General features: G+C 43.8%; 1 protein-coding gene across 11 annotated transcripts in view; it reads left to right on the forward strand.

Moving 5' to 3' along the window:
• Positions 1–21,123, forward strand: part of sgms1 (sphingomyelin synthase 1) — a 162,862-nt gene that overhangs the window by 33,195 nt on the left and 108,544 nt on the right. For all 11 annotated transcript variants that reach the window (XR_005463694.1, XM_038821273.1, XM_038821274.1 and 8 more), the window contains one exon: positions 20,056–20,143. The gene's annotated coding sequence lies outside the window, so the exon portion shown is untranslated. The remainder of the gene's footprint in view (positions 1–20,055; positions 20,144–21,123) is intronic.

The raw sequence follows: 21,123 nt of genomic DNA on the forward strand, positions 1-21,123 counted from the left end.
ACCCTATAAATATCAGAGACTCTACCCTCCCCTTCTTCCCCCCCCCCCCCCCCCCCCCCCCCCTAGAGGCTATTCTGTCTTAGATCCCCATTGGCGGGAGGTGTGGGAAGGATGGAACCTGTCCACGAGCAAAGTCCTGCAACTGTAGGTACCTAAAATAATTTTCCCCTTACCAGACCAAATTTCTCCTCCAAGCTCCTCAGACTCGCAAAGTTCCCTTCCAGGAACATATCGCCCACCCTTCCCACCCCCGCCCGCCGCCATGCTCGAAACCCCCCATCCATACTCCCGGGGGCAAACCGATGGTTGTCTCAGATTGGCGCCCCAACCGACGCCACCATCTCCCCTACATGCCTCCTCCACTGGCCCCATATCCACAGGGTCACCACCACTACCGGGCTGGTGGAGTACCTGGCCGGCGGCAGCGGTAGAGGAGCCGTGACCAGGGCTGCCAGGCTGGAGCCCCTGCACGAAGCCGCCTCCACCCGCTCCCAGATAGACCCCGTACCCACCATCCACTTCCTTATCATAGCGATGTTGGCCGCCCAGTAATACTGTACCACAAACATTTCACTCTTGGCTGTATTTAATTTGTATCCTGAAAAATGGCCGAAATTCCTCAACATTCCCAGTATACTTCCCATCCCGGCAACTGGGTCCGACACGTACAGGAGCAGGTCGTCCGCATAAAGAAAGACCCTATGTTCTACCCCGCCCCTCACCATCCCCTTCCATCCCTCTGCGGCTCTCAGCGCAATCGCTAGTGGCTCAATGGCCAGCGCAAACAGCAGCGGGGAGAGCGGGCAGCCCTGTCTGGTCCCTCGTACAGCCTAAAGTACTCCGATACTTCTCTGTTAGTCCTGACGCTGACCTTTGGGGCCTGATATAATAATTTGATCCAATTCACCAGTCCCTCCCCGAACCCAAACCGTCCGAGCACCTCCCATAGATAGTCCCACTCCACCCGGTCAAAGGCCTTCTCGGCGTCCATCGCCACCACTACCTCCACCTCCCTACCTGCCGGGGGCATCATTATCACATTGAGTAATCTTCTCGGATTGGCCGCCAGCTACCTACCTTTCACGAACCCAGTTTGGTCTTCCCCAATCGCCTCCGGTACGCTGTCCTCCATTCTAACCGCCAGTACCTTTGCCAGGAGCTTGGCGTCAACATTAATCAGGGAGATTGGCCTGTAGAACCTGCACGCCTCCGGGTCTTTACCCCGCTTCAATATCAGTGATATAGTGGCTTGCGACATTGTCGGCAGCAGGGTCCCTCTGTCCCTTGCCTCATTGAAAACCCTTGCCAAGACCGGGCCCACCAGCTCCGAGAACTTCCTATAGAACTCTACTGGGTATCTATCCGGCCCCGGGGCTTTCCCCGACTGCATGGCCTTTAGGCCCCCCAATACCTCCTCCACTCTAATCGGGGCCCCCAGCTCATCCACTCGCCCCCCCACTTACTGTTGGGAATGTTAACCCGTCCAGAAACCTTTTCATCTCCTCCGGTTCTTCCGGCGGCTCCGAAGTACACAGCTTGCGATAGAAGTCCTGGAATACCTTATTCAATCCTGCCGGGTCCTCCACTTTGCGCCCCTCCCCATCCATCACTCTACTTATTTCCCTGGCCGCCTCCCTCTTCTGTGAGTTGCTGCGCTAACAGTCTGCTAGCCTTTTCCCCATGCTCGTACACCACGCCCCTCGCCTTCCTAAGCTGTTCCACGGCTCTACTTGTGGATAGTGCCCCCAGTTCTGCCTGTAGTCTCTGCCTCTCCCCGAGTAAAACCTCCCCCGGAGACTCTGCGTGCTTTTCATCTATCCAACCCATTTCCCTGACCAATCTATCCATCTCTGCCCTGTCTGCCTTGGCTCTGTGGGCCCCAATTGAAATCAGCTCCCCCTGCACTACTGCCTTTAGCGCCTCCCACAGGGTCGCCGCTGAGACCTCCCCTGTGTCATTCACCTGCAAGTAATTTTGCATAAACCGCCGAAGCCTCCCTCAGATCCCCTCCTCCGACAGAAGTCCCATGTCTAGCCTCCATTGCGGGCGTTGGTAGTTCGCCCCCCCGATCTGCAGGTCTACCCAGTGCGGGGCATGGTCTGAGATAGTAATTGCCGAATATTCCGTGTTCTTTACCTCCCCTATACAATTCCTCCTTAGTACAAAGAAATCTATCCTAGAATATACTTTATGGACGTGCGAGTAAAACGAGTAGCCCCTTCCTGACGGCTGTCTGGCTCTCCAGGGGTCCACTGCCCCCATTTGCTCCATAAACCCTTTCGGCTCCCTTGCCATTGCTGAGAGTCTCGCCCTCTCCTGCTCTCTGTATGCCCCCTCCAGCTCCGGCGGTCGTGGAAAGGCTTCGGCCCCCATCAGCTGCATCAATAGGTCTGCTACAAACGCTGCGGCATCGGCTCCCTCAGCCCCCTTCGGGGGGCCGACCATCCTTGGGTTGTTCCTGCGGGCTCTATTCTCCAGCTCCTCCACTCTGTCTAGCAGTCTTCTCTGCCGCTCCTTCAGCCTGTCAACTTCTAGCGCCGCAACCATCTGCACATCCGCCTGCTCCTCCACCGCCTCTCCCAGCTCCTTAACTTTAACATCTTGCGCATCCAGCCTCTGGTTCAGCTGATCCACTGCCTTCTGGAGTGGGTCCAAGCTGTCCCGCTTCAGCGCTTCAAAACTGGATTTCATTACCTGGAGCATGTTATCCAGCGCCTGCTGGATTGCTGAGTCTGGGGTCCGTGTGTCCGCCATCTTAGGTTCCAGGTAAGTTTCTTCAGCTCCTTGTCTCTGTCCCTTTTTCTCTCTCTTCTGCCTCCTGGACTCCCGCTGTTCCATGTGCCGCAGCCAGCTCCTCTGCACTTTCACTGCCACCTTCCTTCAGCTCCGTGGTCCCGCTATCGCGGGGAATCAGCCCCAAACGCCTGCCGGAGTGAGAGCCCGCCGAATGTGCGGCTCACTCGGACATCGCCGCCACCGGAAGTCCTTTGAATTGTTTTTAAGGCAGAGCTAAATAGGTTCTTGATTAACAAGGGGATGAAAGGTTATATGGGTTAGGCAGGAATGTGATGTTGAAGTTCCAGTCGGATCAGCCATGATCTTGTTGAATGGAGCAGGCTCGAGGAACCAAGTGGCCTACCCCTGCTCTTAATTCGTATGTTTGTATGAACTACATTTTCAATAATTATTAAATGAACGTTGAAATATGTTCCATTTTCTTGGTTTTGAAGATTGGTTGTATGATTGTGGTAGTGGTGAAATTTTGCAGTAAGCTTGGCGATTGCAAATTTACATTTGCCCCATTCCTCCCTCTGAAGCATGCAAGATGAAAATGCCATTAGCCATGATAAAATTGAAGATGTCGGCCTGCCCAAAGTTAATTGCTTAAAAGCCTTTTCTTTAACGCTGAGTGCAGTGGCCTTTGTTGGTTTGCTTATTTCCCCTTTCCTTTGAGAGAATTTATGTAGTGCCTGACCTCATTTCTGGTTTGAGTACGTTGGTCTTAACTAATGCAGTTAGCGGGTTTGACTGTCAAGAGCTGTTTTTCTCTCCGACAAGAGGTTTACTGTTCTAGTCAAATGTTGTATACCAGTTTGTGTTTAATGTATTTGTGTTCCACAGAAGACATTTACTGATCCGATTCTCAAATAACATAGAAAGTTTTTTTGAAATGGTTCCTTTGAAAACTTATTGTACTTATTGACATTCAATAAATGTTCATGAGCAGCCTGCTTAATTAATAGACAATAACTTATTTATATAGTAGTTTATGTGTCATAAAATATACTGAGGTGCTTCACTGGAATATGGTTGATATTGAACAGGTAGCAGTAGAGAAGCTGGATTGGGTGACTTGCAGCATGGTGACCGATGTGAGGAAACTTTTGATGGTAGGAAGCGACTGAAGTGAAGAGGTTTAGCCAAATAATTCTTGGGAAAGTTTTCCATTAGTGCAATGAAAGAAGTGTAATCCACAATCGCATCAGATCCACCCCTGCTCTGTCATAGAATCATAGAATCCCAGGAAAGAGCATCTGAATATTGAAATCTACTCTTTATAAAATGTTGCTAAATTTCAATATATTTCAATCTTTTCCATGATAGAGGTAAAGTAGAAATAGTAATACCCAGAAAAAAAAATGAAATGAGAAATCCAATCTAAATGCACAACAAGTCTGTGCGTAAATGATGACCAATGCAGTACCTACCTATCTTTCAGTTTGCAGACTGACAAAATAGGAATGCTGCTGAATAAGGAGGGCTGCTTTTTTTTTAAAGCATTGGAGCATTTTGGCTCTATGCATTTGACATTTGGGTACCATCTGTACTCCTTGTACTCCTGGAAATACTTAAAGCCAGGAAGTGTTCTGTGCTGCCTTGGGGCAGTACTTTTCCACAAGGAAAATAAAGGCATTCTCATTTGCAAACGGGTTCTTTTTCTTCCTTTCCACGTGACTTGTTATGAATTAGCAATATTGACTTGGAAACATCCATTGATGATCTCTAACTGCATCCTCCCATTGACGAAACAAGACCTTGATCCAGTTCTGTGTAACTGACATTTGCAATGTTTTGCTCGTACCTGTCCCACTGCAGCCAGAGCATCCCAAAGATGGTTATGTTTCCCTACTCCGTTCATTCACTTCTGAGGATTCATCATGGCATCATCTACATGCTACATCTGAAGGGACCACATGCAGGCAGAGTCGATTCCACCTGTAAGAGTGACAGTACTCAGCTTTATGGACTTAATACTTTCCTAGATCCCAATCTCACACGCTAACATTTCTGGTTACAACACCTTAAGGGTTATGTTGGCCTTTCAGGGATTGCAGTGTAGATTTAGCGGAGTGGTTTCTGAACTCCAAGGGTTAAATTACGAAGAGCGATTACACAATTGTATCCCCTGGAATTTAGAAAGTCAAAGGTGATTTGATTGAAACTCTCACTCTAAGATTGTGTCGACTGAGAAAAACTAATTCCACTCATTGTGCAGTCCAGGACTTGGGTTATGTCCCCAATAGAGCAAGACCATCAGGAGTGAAATTAGGAAATGCTATTATGCACTAAGGGTGTACAGGTTTGGAGTTCTCAAGGCAGCACAGTTGCTTCACAGCTCCAGGGTCCCTGGTTCGATTCCCGGTTTGGGTCACTGTGCGGAGTCTGCACCTTCTCCCGTGTCTGCGTGGGTTTCCTCTGAGTGCTCCGGTTTCCTCCTACAGTCCAAAGATATGGAGGTTAGGTGGATTTGCCATGCTAAATTGCCCTTAGTATCCAAAAAGATTGGTTGGGGTTACTGTGTTACGGGGATCGGGTAGAGGTGTGGGCTTGGGTGGGGTGCTCTTTCCAAGGGCTAGTGCAGACTCAGTGGGCCGATTGGCCTCCTTTTGCATTGTAAATTCTATGATTCATCCACTAAGCGCAGTTACTGCTAGATTAATTGTTGATCTTAAATGTGAGATGAATACATTTTTGTTACTCAGAGGTATTAAGGGAGAGGCAAAGCTGAGTATGTGGAGTTAGACTGCATATCAACAATGATCTTTTTGGCTGAGTCAATGAAAGACAGGACAAGGCAACTTTTCAGCACCCAGCTACCGTATGGTTAGGTGAAGATCCAGCCTCTGGATGTTAGTGAATGTGTGAGTGAGTCAGTTGGGTGGCTGGGTAGTCAGGTGGTCACTTATGACCGAGAAAATCATTTCTGTTAAAGGCTTAGCTTTGCTGCTGACCGTTTCAATACTGTCATTGTACATAAGGGTTAAATCACTATTCACCATAGAAAAAGATTCCAGCTTATTTTTGTTGCCGTTACTTTTTCCTAGAACGAAAGGTCAACTGAGATTGGGCCAAGCCACTCAAAACATTTGTGCAATTTAAGTTATGTTCAGTTAGATTCTTTTGAATGTAATTTTTTTACAAAAGGAACAAGGTTCTGCACGCCAGGTCATTGGTCAGCTCATTTTCGTTTTGACATTTCTGAAGGTATGGGAATGGAACAGCCAGTCGTTCAGGTGATCTGAAGTTACTTGCATCTGTAGTTTCCTGGGCATACTCTGAATTTTATCCGTGTGTCATAGCAAATGTGCAAACTCCACACGGACAGTGACCCAGGCTCTCGGTCCTGTGAAGCAGCAATGCTAACCACTGCACCACTGTGTCGCCCTTAAATGTGTTACTTAAGCGTGTTAAGAATGTATTTCTATTATACATGCAGTTTGTTAATTGTGAGGTATCCAAAAAGTTAATCATGGCTCATTTGCAATAAGTCTAAACCTGTGTTAAGTACTTGACATGTTTGAAAGAACCTGGTCAACCAATGGTATGCAGGGATGGGGGCCAAAGAATGAAGAGAAAATCCATGCAATCTATTGGACCCCTGAACAATCCTTCTGTTCACTGATCAGACTGACATTGAAGAAGGTTATGGAGTTGGCTGGTTCAGTCTACTAGATTGGTACATCTGAAGGATTTTGCCGAGCAGGAATGCATAAATGTGAACTTGAAAAGTTAAACTGAATTTGTTTGTGTGCAGTATTGTCAGCAGAAGCAGGCTTATTTAATTGGAGGTTTTGGTGTTGAATTATCAATTTGTTCCTGCTCAACTTGTGAACCAGTTCCTTTGTAAGATTTCTTCTCCTGCCCTGCTCTATTTCCACTGGGAAACAAATATTTGAACTGCACCAAGGTGACCACAGCCTCCGACTTTTGATAGTAAATGTGTTTGTTCAGAGGAAATCTATTAATCTGCTTGCCAAAATACCCCAATGTTTTTATCGCAGTGAATTTGGAAGATATTGTGGGTAGAAAAACAAAGTATTATAGGGTTAATCTCAACTGATCCGAGACACTTAAGCATGAGTTGTTCATTAAAGCTGCACTGCTCTACTTCCGTTGTTGCAGACAATGATCCACTTAGAGCTTAATGAATCCAACATACATCTGTTGCTATTAAACAAAGAGCAACCAACAAACTAAATGGAAATCCTTTGACAAGTAAGAGTTGTGTAATGGAAAACAATTGAGTTGTGCCCTGCTGCACTTCCAGCAGGCAACCAGGAATGTGAAAACTTGTGTGGTGCAAAGCTGTCAGCCAAACCAGGGTTTTTGTGCCTTGAGATTACTCTGTTCAGCTGTTTTCATGTCCGGATAGTTTGGAAAGACTTGTACAGATAGCCCACCCCTCACCTCTTTGCGGTGGTATCTACTATTTAACCATGGCTGAACTAAGGGTCATTAGAATAAAAGGCACTAATATACTTGTGACACCAGCTAGTTTTGATACAGGTATGCATGTAACTTAAGCATACTTTGGAGGCGAGAAAGGCGAAAAGAGATGACTGGATCGACAAAGGCTATAGATCCTATAATTGATTTGTGAATCTTAACAGAAGTTTAGATTCAACTGGATAATTAATACAGAATATTTTGAGTCAGAGATCTGAGTGAAATTTCCAATTTAGAGGTTGGTAATTTGCTTTCAAAAGGCCCCCACCACCACCACCACCACCAAAAAAAAAAGCGCTCTTGGAGAGATGCAAAGATTTGACGATGCCAAGGTAGCATTGAATGATGGGATTTTGTACAGCACGTTCCATTGCACAAGATTCTGGCTGAAATATAGAGGACAATGAAGCAATATTCACCCGTCAGAAATTGACAGAAAAGCTTTGTTTCCAAGTAGTTTTGTCTCCTGTAAGCTAGTAAATAAAGAGACAAACATTGTACACAGTCTACGTATACCACTGTCCTACACAGTATTAGCAATGCATGTCTACTTTTATGCTCCATTCCTTTGAAATAAAGGCCAGAATTTACCTTCCTCAGTATTTGCTGTATCCTTTTATGCTGATGTTTGATTCATGTTCATGGGACAGCTCTCTCAATTTTGTCATAAGTCCTCAATGTTAGTGAGGAAAGCTTTAGTGTCAACTGAGTTGGGTGTTCTTTTGTGTCCAAATACAATGTCTAGCTTGATGCAGGCGATGTCTCCGGTTTTATTCTTCTACCTTTTTGAATGGTTTATTACAATGGCACTGAGGGGGCAAGAGTGCAGAATATGTTCAGGGTGGGGACTTCAAAATCCATTACTAAGAGTGGCTTGTTAGTACCACCACAGACCGAGCTGGCTGGGTCCTAAAGGACATTGCTGGACTGGGACTGCAGTAGGTGATGAGGGAACCAACAAGAGGGGAAAACATACTTGAAATGAATGAAATGAAAATCACTTATTGTCACAAGTAGGCTTCAAATGAAGTTACTGTGAAAAGCCCCTAGTCGCCACATTCCGGTGCCTGTTCGGGGAGGCTGGTACGGGAATTGAACCGTGCTGCTGGCCTGCCTTGGTCTGCTTTAAAAGCCGGCGATTTAGCCCAGTGTGCTAAACCAGCCCCTTAACCACCTCCTCTCCAATCCGCCTGCTGCAGATGCATCTGTCCATGACCGTATCGGTAGAAGTGACCACCACACAGTCCTTGTGGAGACCAAGTCCCATCTTCATATTGTCCTCAATTGTGTTGTGTGGCACTACCACCATGCTAAATGGGAGAGACTTTGAATAGATCTAGCAACTCAAGACTAGGCATCGATGTGGTACCGTGGGCCATTAGCAGCAACAGAATTGTATTCAACCACAATCTGCAACCTCATGGCCCGGCATATCTCCCACTCTACCATTACCACCAAGCCAGGGGATAGGCCATACCTAAAAATGAGGTGTCAACCTGGTGAAGTTGCAACACAGGGGAGTGTGCCAAACAACATAAACTGCATAGAGAGAGCCAGGCGATTCCATAACAAACACAAGCTCTGCAGTCCTGCCACATGCAGGAATAACTCACCAACGGTCAGTCTCTCTCTCTCTCTCTCTCTCTCTCTCTCTCTTTTTCTCTCTCTCTCTTTTTCTCTCTCTCTCTTTTTCTCTCTCTCTCTTTTTCTCTCTCTCTCTTTTTCTCTCTCTCTCTTTTTTCTCTCTCTCTCTCTTTCTCTCTCTCTTTCTCTCTCTCTCTCTCTCTCTCTCTCTCTCTCTCTCTCTTCGTCCCCCATCCCCCCGTCCCCACCAAAAGCCTGTCCACCATCTACAAGGCTCAAGTCAGGAGTGTAATGGAATACTTTCCACTTGCCTGGATGAGTGCAGCTCCAACACAACCCGAAGCTTGACCCCATCCAGGACCAAGCAGCCCACTTAATTGCTCCTCCTTCCACAAACCTTCAAACCTCCACCATTGATGAACAGTGGCAGCTGTGTGTATGCACTGCAGTAACTCACCAAGGTTCCTTGGACAGCAACCTTCCAAACCCACTACAGCTATCGTGTAGAAGGCCGAGAGCAGCAGGTACTTGGGAACCCCACCACTTGGAGGTTCCCCTCCAGTCATTCACCACCCTGACTTGGAAATATATCGCTGTCGCTGGGGAATCCTGGAACTCCCTCGCTAACAGCACCGTGGGTGTACCTACACCTCAAGGACTGCAGCAGTTCATGAAGGCAACTCAACACCACCTTCTGAATGGCAACTAGGCATGGACAATAAATGTTGACCAACTAGCGCTGCTCTCATCCCGTAAATGAATTTTTAAAAAACTCAGTATCAAGCCACACCTCCTTCAACAGCACCTTCCAAACCTGTTAGCTCTACTGCATAGAGGGCAACGGGAATACCACGTTCTTCTCCAATTCATGCACTATCCTGACTTTGAACCATGTCGTAATTACTTTCCTCCTGTCAATACAAGCACATTTGCACCATGAACTGTAGCAGGTCAAGAATATTACCCAATGTCACCTCTTTTTTTTTCCCAATTAAGGAGCAATTTAGTGTGGCACATTCAAATCCACCTACTCTGAACATCTTTGGGTTGTGGGGCTGAAACCCACGCAGACACGGGAATGTGCAAACTCCACACAACAGTGACCCGGGGCCCGGATCGAATCCGGGTCCTCAGTGCCGTAGGCAGCAGTGCTAACTGTGCTGCCATCACTGCCGCCTTCTCGAGGGAAGTTAAGGATGGGAAACAAATGATGACCTTGCCTGTAATATCCATGTCCCATAAAACAATTTTTTTTAAAAAGAATCGATCAAACATTAATATCATTTGTGCAGAGTTCCAAAACTTACCACCATTTGTGTGTAAAAGTACTTCCTAGTTTCACTCAAAGTCTGGCTCTGCTTTTCACATTATACACAATTGTGTTGTGTGGCACTACCACCATGCTAAATGGGAGAGATTTCGAACAGATCTAGCAACTCCTGGGCTCTCCAATCCAAAAAAAGTTTCTCTCTCGCTCTCTTTCCCTATTTTCTCCTCTTGAGAAACTTTGATCAAATCACCTACAACATTTTAAATTCCTGGGAATGCCGTCCTTATCCGTGTGATCTCACCTGGACTCTTAAGGGTTACGTTTTGAGGAATCATTCTGGTTAAATAACAGCTCACCCACCCTACTCTAGATATGGCCGATCTGGGCTAGCTGAAGTATTTGTTTATACTTTTGTGGGATGTGGGCGTTGCTGGCAAGGCCTGTATTTGCTGCCCACCTTAAATTGCCCTTGAATTGAGTGGCTTGCTTGGCCAATGCGGAGGGCAGTTAAGAGTTGACCCCATTGCCGTGGATCAGGATTCTCATGTAGGCCATACCAGACAAGGATGGCAGATTTCTATGGACATTAGTGAACCAGGCAGGTTTTTATAATTGATGACAGTTTCATGCTCACTATCACTAAACTTTTAATTCCAGATTTCTTAGTTCAATTTAAATTCCACCATCTGCCATGGTGGGATTTAAACACATGTCCCCAGAGCATTACTAGTCCAGTGACATTAACACTTCACCAATTCTCTCTCTTCTTCCCCCTCGCCCCCTCCCCACCAAGAGGCTAGAAGGACTGCTTGGTCTACTCCTATTTCTTGTGCTTCTGGCCTTTTTTTGTAGGACACTTTGAACCCAGAAAAGATCTTTAGAAACACATGGCCTCAAATTCAAATCCGCAAAAATCCTTAACAGATACTGTGGGGATTTGAGTGAATCTCTGGGATTTCATTAACTTTTGGCTAGACTGTTTCACTTCTGCCCTCTCGTGTACATACTGTCTATTGTACATACTGTTTGTACGTACATTTTCTCTGTGTCTCCCCTATGGATACAGAACAGTTTGCACTAATGGAAAGATTCTGTTGTATTATGATACATCATTTAGCTCCTGTTTGCACTGGTTTGTCGTGGTTGAACATCTCTGTCAGGTGTCGTAAAGAGATGTTTTGTCCAAATATATATTTGGTTGGTAGATTTGTAAAGCATGATCATATACCATTCATGTTTCCATTTTCAATAGATGAATGAAAGTTTGATGTTAGATTATTAATAATTAAGTCTCCTGACTCTTAGGCTTCCGATGACATATGCTGGAGAGTAGGACGTACGGGATACTCTCCACTTAAAAGTAATTTTATTAAGGCACAGTGGACATTTGCAGAAGTTGCTAGACCGAACTACTCGGTGGGTAAATACACGGGCCCGCCGAAAATGCTCATAAAGAAGAAAAGCAGAAAAGATGTGGGCCGCATCACTCCTCCGATTCCGATGATCAGCAAGAGTCGGCAAGTAGCAAGATGCGAGGGCATGATTTCTCCCCTGCCAACCACGTGGCCGATGGCAATTGAAAAAACACCACCAAAGTTTAGCAGTGCGGTAGATGAAGTTTTAGCTCGTATGTCTGTAAAATTAGGAATGTGAGCAGAATCATAGAAGCACACGTGGCCACAGTTTAAAAAAAACACATTGAAAGAAACATGGAAATGACCACAGTGATCTGATTACATATTGGGAACCAGCCTGACATCAGTAGTGGAGATTAATAAAAATCTGAGGACCAAGATGATTTACAAAATGGGTCACGGAGGCAAAATACCCGTATTGTGGGTTTGCTGGAGGGGATGGAGGCCAACTCGCCGACAGAGCATTTCACCAAATGCTTGAGGTATGATTAGTATGATCTACGTATCCTGACCATAAGAGGAAGGCAGGAGAAAGGAATTGAACCCCCCCCTGATGCCCAGAAGAAAAATTGAAATGCATTGGATGACTGCAAACTGGCAATGCCCTTGATCCTGACGGCTTCCCAACTGGGTTTTATGAGGTTTGCAGGGCAGCTCATACCTTTTGTTATTGGACATGTTTAATGACTCGCTGTCCAGCGGGTCACTATCACTGACCCTCACTCATGCCTCAATTTCTTTACTGCTCGAGGGGTACAGGGACCCAATAAAATGCCCGTCGTACCGACCCATTGCATTAATGAGATGTTAAACTACTGGCTAAGGTCCTGGCAACCCGGCTGGAGCCCTGTCTTCCAATTATAGTGTCTGATGATCAGATGAGCTTTTTTAAGGGTCGATAGTTGTCTGCCAATGTTTGACACCTCTTAAATATTGTCGTCTCCCCCTCTACTGCTCTGGAACCTGAAGTCTTCGTGTCTTTTGGATGCAGAAAAAATATTTAATAGGGTGGGATGGAACTATCTTTTTCAGATTTTGTGAAGATTTCGGCCTTACATTGGCCTCCTGGATTCATCTGTTTTGTAGTGCCCCGAAGGCCAACATTCGTACAAATATGGTATCTTCAGCATTCTTTCCCTCAGGCAGGGGCACTAGCCCTCTTTCCCCGCTGCTCTTTGCATTAGCTATTGAGCCTCCCTTGATAGCGTTGAGAACATCCTATGGGTGGAAGGGTATTTGCCAGGACGGAGTGGAGCACCCAGTATCGTTTTGCACAAATGATCTACTTCTGGACGTTACAGACCCGGCTCCCTCCATAGAAGAAATAATGAAGATGCCCATAACGTTTGGTACCTTCTCTGGGTACAGATTAAATATGAGTAAAAGTGTGTTTTCCAGTGTATATATCTACCTGCCAGTGGGGCTCAACGTAGTTAATTGCCATTTTGCCTAGCGCCCACTAATATCTGATGTCTGGGGATCTGCGCGGCCCATAACTGGGCTCTTCACATACTGAACTATTCGAGCCTCCTCAGTAATGTCAAAGCGTATTTGCAGAGATGGGCTAACTTTACTTAGTCTCTTACAGGTGTGATCCAAGCTATTAAGATGAATGTGGTTCCAATATTTCTCTCTTCCAGCGTGTCCCCATTTTCTTGCCTAAATCATTTTTTATTATGGTTTAAAAAATTGATTTTGGTTTTATCAGGGCAGGCTAATGCGCCAGAGTCAGCAGTGCTCTGCTACAGACAGAGAGGAGATCGGGAGGTTTGGCCCTTCCGAATCTTTTGTTGTATTATTGGACTTTCAACATTCAGAAAATCCCCCAATGACTCAGCAACTCTGACTCAATTCAGAGCAAAATGGAAGCTTGTCGTGCACCTGTGCCTCCTCTCTCCGTGCCATAATTACTGTGTCGCTGCCCCTCTCCCCTGCAGGTTTCTCCTCGTGTCCTGTGGTGATTTCCTCCCTTGGGATTGGGAAACCATTTTGGCAGCATTTCAGCATTCTCTTCCTTGTCTTTGTTGGCCCCAATTTGTGACAATTACCTTTTTTTAATCTTCGGGCACGGACCCAATTTTCAAGTCTTGGGGCACAAGGGTTTGTGCATTTCTTGGACATCTTTGGTTTCTGGACAGCTGAATTGAAGATACTACCTGTATTAAGAGGAAAAGGAACTTTGTCTTGTATCCTGGCAGGTATTTATCCCTCAATCAACAGCACAAAAAACAGATTATCTGGCGATTATCACATTGGTGTTTATGGGGGCTTGCTGTGCTCAAAATTGGCTTCTGTGGATATCTGGTCCAGAAGGGCACGATAGAAATCCATGTAAGAGAAAGAGAGATTAATAGGTTCCCTAAATGTATTGAGGGATATGGAGCTACGGCTGGTTACTGGAGTTGAAGTACAGACCGCCCATGCTCTACTCTCTACTCCTGTTCTTATGTCTCCATTTGGAATCAAAGGATTGTTGTTTGGGACCAAGGTTTTCCCATCATCCATTGCCTGAGTTAAAGGTCTCTTCATTCTATGGTCCCATTATGGTAGAGATAGTTTTAACTTTCCTGTATGTACTCTAAATTATGGAATACCATTTGTTCTTAATATTGCTTTCTCTGGCTCAATGGAATATGGGTACAAAGTAGTGCTGAAACCCAGTAATGGCAGCTGACCTGCCATGCTCTGGTGACCTGCGTGTAATTAACCTTTGCTTACGGAGCTGCATTGCTATGACGCCAGTAGATTACATAGAGTATAGTCCACACCAGTGTTTATGCTCCATATGAGCCAGTGCACCGTAAACCTTTTGATTCAAGAAGAACAGTATAATTTATTTTTCAATGTGAAATGGCAGTGGAGGCAGAACGTTTTTTTTTGCCTTTATGCATACGCTAATTCACTTTATCCTTTGTAAATGTTGTGATATTTGTAAATGCAAAGTCTGGTATTGCACAACAGATCAGTGAGTGAGCTCCTGGGATTAAGTACTTCATAATCTATCTAGCTGTTTTTTGGTGTCAAGGCAATGGGCCACAGTAACTAATTGAGAAAACACGGTTTGATTAATTTTTAATTGATTTAATTACAGAAATTGTATTGCTACTGTGGGGTGCAATCAGAGTATCTGAAAATCTTTTTGAAGACTAGTAAGCGCCTACATTTTTCTGCTGTTCTGTTTGACTGATTGATTAACCCTTGTGCCACAATTAGTTTGAAGCCAGGTTCAGTTATTTGGTGATTTTTTTTTTGCAAGTCGGATGATATAAAATTGAAGTGACATTTTAAAACCTTTTCTGCTTTTGAAATGCATTCCTTCAGTGATATGACAGTGTCTTACCTCTAATTTCAGCTTTTTGCAATGGAATTCTACGGATGTGTCTGTGAAAACCATAAATTTCTGTGCCAAGGTATCTCGTGCTTTGTGTGATGCCAAATTAGATGAAATCGGTCACAAATTCTTTGGATATTTGTAGTAACTAATGCTGTTGCCAAATTTAGAATCAGTGGTACTGTTATTACTTGATACATACAGTAAATGCTTTGCCCTGATGGAACCTGATCAAGCTGGTAACACATTTACATTGACCTCAACGTTTTGTTTTCGGTGCTAAGAATCCTTAAAGAAGGAAACATGTGTGTGCCCTTCAATCCTGTTGAAATCTGTTGTGTCTGGTTCAGTCCCCTCCAAGAGTAATTCACCGTGTCTCATTCCCCTGCCTTTCCCTGACAGCCCTGCAAATATTTCCTTTTCATCTAATGATCTAATAACAGTTTTGAAAGGCCTTGATCGAATCTGCCTTCACCACACTTTTGGGGCGCTGCCTCCCAGATTCGAATCGCATGCTGCCTAAAAATGTTTTTTTTCCTGTTGCTGCTACTTGTTTAGCCGCCCACCCACCTTGAAAGCTGTGCCCTGTGGTTCTCAATCCTGCCAACGGGAACAGTTTCTCCCTGTCAGTTTCTCCCCCTCCCTGTCCCTTTCCCTTCCCTATTCTAAATACGTTCATCAATTTTTGTCATCTCTTTGGTGGGACTAACTTCAACTTCACGCAGTTGAAGTTCTGAATTTCTTGGAATCATTTTTTTGCAGGAAACGTTAAAAAGTTCCAGGGGCAGAGAAAATAAGTACATTCTATGAAACCTGTTAAATTGCTTAAAATGTCAGTGGTGCTATATTCAGGATATTGGCAATTTCAAAAATGAACATCATATCGGGAGCTAAATTCAGCATCTTTTTCTTTCTAATATCTATTCCTTGATGGACCAAGATTATAACCTTATGAGTGTAATCTGAGTGTTTTATGGGGTTGGATATCATAGTATTGTTATCTAATAGAGTGTGATTTTCATAGCTGTAGCTTCAAAACGTGGGAAGAGTTGAGATATTTTGTAGGAAACACATTTTGAATGTAAAGTGGGCTGTATATTAAATGGAAATTAAATGTTGAAGTAACTTTCAGAATTTAATTCACCAATGATGTGCAATGTCTATAACCAATAGGTAGTTTTAATTTTACATGTTACAAATTAATTACCATGCTCCTGTGTTGCACCTATCCTGCAAAAGGTAGAACTCAATTTGTCACCTTTAGTTCTCTTCAGTTCTTATTGTCCGGATTAAAATTGTTTGAAAACCGAAACTGCACATGATGAATCGTAAAAAGGGTACCATAGACTTAATTATCAGATTTCATTACTGGTCTTTTATGTGATTGTCAAAAAACTTTAAATGTGGACACATCTCAAAAAATTATAGTTTTACTATCATGAGTGAACTGACTCTCCCACAATCATTTTAAAACAGTGGAACCACAAGTGTTACTTAACTCTTTAACTCCGTGAATGTCACACACAGTATTTAAAGCAATATACTAATAAACATTACACAAGCCGCAAATCAAACTTGCATCCCCTAAGAGAACAGCTGGCCAGGCCTTTATCAAGGTCACTGGTCTCTGAGCCACCATGGGCAATTTTGTACCAATGGAAAGTGGTTTTGAACATGTACTGATGCAACAGAAAAGGCAGGACAATTTGGGAGAACGGCAACAGAAAAGGCAGTACAATTTGGGAGAACGGCAACAGAAAAGGCAGTACAATTTGGGAGAATGGCAACAATAAGACTATTAGTGCAGTATGATGGACTATTTGGGAGGTTTTTGGCTAAATTTGGTGCTTAATTTTTTTCCATATATGTAAAAGTTGATTCTCTTGCCTCCCCTCCTCTCCTCCTTAGTTTCTTACTGATTTTGTAAGCTGCAAATCAAACTTGCATCCCCTAACAGAACAGCTGGCCAGGCCTTTATCCAGGTCACTGGTCTCTGAGCCACCATGGGCAATTTTGTACCAATGGAAAGTGGTTTTGAACATGTACTGATGCAACAGAAAAGGCAGTACAATTTGGGAGAACGGCAACAGAAAAGGCAGTACAATTTGGGAGAATGGCAACAGAAAAGGCAGTACAATTTGGGAGAACGGCAACAGAAAAGGCAGTACAATTTGGGAGAATGGCAACAGAAAAGGCAGTACAATTTGGAAGAATGGCAACAGTATGATGGACTATTTCGGAGGTTTTGTGAAACTAAGTGAAAGGCTTGGCAATCCGGCATTGGCTAAATTTGGTGCTTAATTTTTTTTCCATATATGTAAAAGTTGATGCTCTTGCCTCCCCTCCTCTCCTCCTTAGTTTCTTACTGATTTCGTTATCAATATTCTTAAATATAATTCAATCTCTCAAAGAAGCTTATCCAATTACGGTAAAGGAAATAAACGAAAGTTCAAATGCCAAGATGGCCTGAAGAGGAGGTATTACAGTAAGTGGGCGCATGTGCAATACTTTCCATCTCAAAGATCTCCTGTTCACAATGATTGCATTAAATATATGGTTCTGAACTAAGCCATCTTGTGTAAGGGAAGACCAATGGTTTATCTAGCTAATCTTTCCAAACTACCTATCAATTTCATAACGTGTATTACTTGAAACAATCTATGGTTTTCAATTCCAACTCTTCAGCTTCCTGATGTAGCCAAATCAAATTACATGAAGGGACATTTGGTCAAGTACTACAATAAAAAGTGAACAATGATGGAAACACAGGTGTCCAGACACGAGACCTACTGTGGTGAACCACAAGAAATATCATAAGCAAAAGATAGCAACTTCATAGCGAAAAAGGGGAAGAGACATTAGGAGCAGCCAGCCACAGACATTTGTCGACCCTGAGCAAGAGAGTCATCTGACTTTTGTGGTTGGGGAAAGACTGTTGGTATGGAAGCTGCATAGGGAACATGAAGCAGATGTTGACCTCAGCCACGTGAGGGTCATGCTCAGACCTCATCGTACATTTGAGAAAGGTGTAGAAATTGGTAGAAAGATATGGGGGATCAAAGCCTCAGGAGTGAAAATCCTAGGAACAACCTGGGATGACCCTGAATCAATTGCTGAGACACCAGTGAAGTACCCCTGGAGAAAGGCCAGGCCTGGTCACCTTGTGTAGCTCTGTCAGATTTTGTTTGATGATGTTCCTGTGAGGCGTTGGAACATTTTACTATGTTAAAGGCTAGATAGAATCATGTTTGTAGAATTAGCAGGTCATCTGTTAACATTTTCATACCTGTTCAATACTGTGAATTGGATAGATTAGTTTGCACTCAGCAGCAGGTTATCTTTCAGTTGTGAACTTTCAGCTGATATTTTCACACATTTGAGAAGCTAGGAAGGGTTAAAAGCTACTATTCAGGATATTATGGCAGAGTACTTAAAAGAAAATTCAAGCCAATCGGGCAGAGTCAACATGGTTTTATGAAGTGGAAATCACATTTAACTAATTTATTGGCATTCTTTAAGGGAACCACGTGTGGATAAAAGATAACCGGTGGATGTGCTATACTTGGATTTCCATAGGGCACTTGATAGGGTGCCACATCAAAGATTGTTGCGGAAAATTAAAGCTTGTGCAGGGATAGCATATTGACGTGGGTAGAAGATTGGCTAGTTAACATGAAACAGGCATGAATGGATCTTTTTCTTGTTGGCAGGATGTAACATTTGCTGTGCCACAAGGATGAATAGGGTCTCAACTTTACAATTTATGTAAATGACTTGGATGAAGGGACAGAAGGTATGATTGCCAAATTTGTTGTTGACGTAAAGATAGGTAGGAACATTGTGAAGAGGACATGAGGCCATCGAAGTACATTGCTAGGTTATGTGAATGGGCAAAGATCTGGCAAATGGAGTATAACATGGGTCAATTTAAAATTCCCCATTTTAGCTTGGAGACTAAAGAAGGGTATTATCTAAATGGTGAGAGATTGTAGAGATTCAAATCAGGTGGACTTTGGTGTCCCTAGTGCATGAATTTCAAAAGTCTGGTAAGCAGGTGCAGTATTCGGAAAGCTGATAGAATGCTGTTGTTTCTGGGATTACCAAAGTAGGGATGTTATGCTTCAGTTGTACCGGGCATTGGTGAGATCACATCTTGAGTACTGGTACAGTATTGGTCTCCTTTTTAAGGAAGAATTTTAAGTACTTTAGAAGCAGTCCAGAAGATTTACTAGACTAATATCAGAAATGGGCAGGATGTCTTGTGAAGAAAGTTTGGACGGACTAGGCTTGTATCCACTGGAGTTTTGAAAAGTAAGAGGTACATGATACGGGCAGCACGGTAGCATGGTGGTTAGCATAAATGCTTCAGAGCTCCAGGGTCCCAGGTTCGGTTCCAGGCTGGGTCACTGTCTGTGCGGAGTCTGCACGTCCTCCCTGTGTGTGCGTGGGTTTCGTCCGGGTTCTCCGGTTTCCTCCCACAGTCCAAAGATGTGCGGGTTAGGTGGATTGGCCATGCTAAATTGCCTGTAGTGTCCTAAAAAGTAAGGTTGGGGGGGGGGGTGTTGGGTTACGGGTATAGGGTGGATACGTGGGTTTGAGTAGGGTGACCATTTGCTCGGCACAACATCGAGGGCCGAACGGCCTGTTCTGTGCTGTACTGTTCTATGTTCTATGATTCTGACGGGTCTTAACAGAGTGGATGTGGAGAAGATGTTTCCTCTTGTGGGCGAATCTAGAAGTTTATTCATGTTTTAAAAATAAGAGGTCACCCATTTGAGACAGAGATAAGAATGATTTTCTGAGGGTAGTGAGCCTTTGGAACTCCCTTCCTCAAAGATGGCGGAAGTAGAGCCGTTAAATATTTTTAAGGCATAGGGAGGTAGATTCTTGATGAATAAAAGTGAGGTGTATCCCTGATAATACTCCCGAAGTTATAGTCAGATCAGCCATGATCTTATGAATGGCAGAGCAGGCTCGAAGGGCTGAGTAGTGTATTCTTAGCTCAAATGTTCGTATGAGCAGGAAAGGAAATGCTTGACATGTCTGTGTAGTTCTTCAGATCATTTTGGGACCTATTTTGGGTAGGCATGATGGGGCCACAGGCGAGATTGGTTATTTTCTTGCGGGAAACAAAACAGCAAACATTTAGATGAAGGTACTACAATCTGAATTAAAATGATCAGTCACATGTCTCTGACCTGATTGAAACTATTTTAATTTTATTGCAGGTTTGCCGATACATTTGCTGGATTCAAGTTATACTTCATGAATGAAACTTTTCTACAATGATACCAAATTACAAATACACTGCCCCAGGTATGAACATAAATGTTTTTCTGCTTTAAAAATAGTTATTAGGTCCTGGATTTTGTGGTCAGCAACGAACGGGGAGGGCACACTGCTTACAAAGCTGCCCACAAAGGCGTAGCAGCTTCCAAAGCGTCTTTTCTAAGATGTCTTTTCTGATCCGACTTTGAATTGTTGCTTTCAGTGACATCTGGCAGCAGGTTGAAGACAGGAAATCAGATTAAAGAATTCTCACTTTATAATTGACCTTTTTTGCAGAAAGTAAAGTAAAGATTAGGATGTACACATATGATTACGGTGAAAACTTTAAAAAAAAAAGATTTTTAAAAATAATGGAATTTTTAAATGTTCGTCTGAAAGTTCTTCACTCCACAGTTGTAAAATTAGTCCATGAGCCTGAATAGTTTTTTGGTATACTGACTTTATACGCCGCTTCAAAAGTCAGTTACATTATATTCAACAAGCCGTACCATTTTGAATGTTTTTTTAACTAAAAGGCTAGTGCTTAAAAAGCTGAGACATGTGTCAATTTGTTGACCCTTTGTTGATTGTGAAAAGTAGGGTATCATTGAGCAGCTTCTAGATTTGCATGTTTAAATGTGTGTGTGTATATGTGTGCGTGTTAGTTTTACGCAGTAGTAACTGTGAATGCTGAAAGTTTTGTTATTGTAATGGCAAACTGAGTCAATATGTCAGCGGTCAAAGATGAAAGAGGCTTGTGTTTCTCACCTTATTTCGCTCTTCCTGGTGTCCTCTTCCCTGTACCACCTTCCTACATTGCCCAGGCCATGACCCGAGTCTGTCCTAACTGTGTTACCCCTCTTTGCTTGCTCAAGGTATTTGGGCAGATAATGTCTTTTTTTTCAATTGTTTTGCATTAGTCCTGTTTAAAATATGCTACAGGAAATTTTTTTTCATGTCGTGCAGATGTATTAACATATTTCATAGTCAGTGTATTACTTTTCAAAGTACAGTTGCATTTGTTTGTG

The sequence above is a fragment of the Scyliorhinus canicula genome, chromosome 16 (assembly GCF_902713615.1).
Source record: "Scyliorhinus canicula chromosome 16, sScyCan1.1, whole genome shotgun sequence".
In the NCBI taxonomy this organism is placed as follows: Eukaryota; Metazoa; Chordata; class Chondrichthyes; order Carcharhiniformes; family Scyliorhinidae; genus Scyliorhinus; species Scyliorhinus canicula.